Genomic DNA, 2098 nt, shown 5'->3' with positions numbered 1-2098 from the left:
ATTAAGGAGATTTTGTTCAAAGTAAAAGCTCATTGGTTGATGTTTTACACTGATGTGATAATGTTTACACAGATGTCCTTTGAAATCTTGATTATGGTGGATTTGGGGGTCCTAGCACAAGACAGACTCCTGGTAGTTGACAGGTAAAAATCATATGACACTTACCTGGTATAACCTTTAAAACAGGCTTTGCTATATATGTTTCTAAAGTGATTTATCTGTTTATTGTTTTTAGGCAGTGCTTTTGTTTTATTTCATATCTATCAACAGTAAATCACTTGCTTTAAGGGCTCTTTTATAACTTGGTTGCACAAGGGTCAATACTTAGGGCTTCCGTGATGAAAAGGTGTAACTTTACCTACTTTAAAGCACCTGCCAATTAATTTGCAAAAAAAAAAAAAAAGCCCTCCAAAGCAAATAAAACAAACCAGGGAAATCCATCCGCGTTCCCAGGTTTTGGCTCTTACTGAATATACCATGAAACAAAAACTGAAAAACTCATCTTTAGTGATTCCCTAAAACTTATTGCTCAAGGGAAGCATAAATCTACCAAGTGATTCTAAACTCTCTGTCACTAAACAATTTTAACGGGAAGACCTTGCATTTAACTATTGGTAGAAAACCAAAGGTTTAAGTTGTAAATAGTCATGTATCTAATTTTTTCCTTCAGTGTCTTTTTAAAAATTTTTCACAACTGTACAGACACACTTGGATTTCTACTAGTTTTTTTTCAATTTGCAAACCATAGGACAAATTAACACCAGTTTTTCCATTCAGTTTGTAGACTTTTTAGTGGAAGTGTGAACACAAACAACAGAAATCTAGCCTTAAAGAAAAGGTACTTAATCAGATAAAGGCCCTGGAATCTACTCAACCTTTATGACAGGTTTCTAGATATTTTCTATTCTTAGCAAAATGTAAGAAGACAAACCACCTCTCTTCCGTCTATTTAAATTCACCCTTAATCCCTAAATTCATATTTGTTTTATGTAATTATGTTATGCTAATTAAAAGTCCATGACCTTAGCGTACAATTCGAAACTTACATATAGATATAAAGCTACCCTGATTCTATCATGTGCTAGCTGAGTAAAGATAAACATTAAAGAGAAACTAGGAAAGGGGGCGGGGGGAGGGTGTTGGTGTTCCTAACCCAACTTGATTATGTAAAGAAAATCCCCCATCTAAATGATAAAAGAAAAGAGCAATGCTTGTACATTTTATTAGTGTTTTAAAATTAGTGAGTTAAACTGTCAAAGCTTTGATTTTCCTTTCATGTGTGTCTGGGCAGGTCTAAGCCTCAGGTAACGCCCTTTTTCCTTCTGCCTCTCTTGCCTTTCTTTGCACCTGTCCACTGCAGGCTCCCAGCGGCTCTCAAGTTCAATTCGCCTCCTCTTTTCTCCTTTTCCTCATATCTGTCCCCTCCTTTTTCCTCCCCCCGCCCCCTTTTCTATATACTTGCCAAGCGGGCTCTTTTTAGAGCGGGCGGTTTATCACAGCAAAGGAGCTCACATCAAAGGCGATTGAACAGCAGCAGACGGAAGAGCATCATCATCTTTGCCTTAAAGACAACCTCAAAGAGGAGTCTGACTACGCCTCCCCGAAGTTGCCGGCTCGCTTTGCCCCCGTGTGGGAAAGAGCTTGCGATGGCATGGATAGGGAACTGTCGAGGGCCTCTTTCGGTCACTTCCGAAGAGCCAAAAACGTGTTGAGAAGAGGCCGGTTTAAGATTTCAAACAGAACCTCCCCGGAGCGCACGAAAGGACTTGATTAGCATATGTCAAGAGGACCCGCATATATACTCCGGTGTATGCACCCAGCGCGCCCAGCTCCTCCGTTGGCACCGCACTGGCCTGGGCAGCTCTAGATGCTTCTGCAGAGCCCGTCGCCGGCTCCCACCGACTTCAGGCGAGAAGGTCGCTCGGAGGCCCGGAGCGCGCCCCTGCGATCTCAGTGCAAAGTCCACCCAGCGCCTCCGCGGGAGTCGCCGCGCTCCAACTCCTTGCCATTGTTTGGCTATTAATTTTTCGCCACTAGCACTCCCCCCTTGGCCCCTGCCCCCGCGACACTTTTGTTTTTCCCGGGGGGGCTTGGGTTC

The sequence above is a fragment of the Echinops telfairi genome, unplaced genomic scaffold, assembly GCF_000313985.2.
Source record: "Echinops telfairi isolate 266 unplaced genomic scaffold, ASM31398v2 ScPeMD7_9;HRSCAF=40, whole genome shotgun sequence".
Lineage (NCBI taxonomy): Eukaryota > Metazoa > Chordata > Mammalia > Afrosoricida > Tenrecidae > Echinops > Echinops telfairi.
This window is presented reverse-complemented; position numbering follows the sequence as displayed.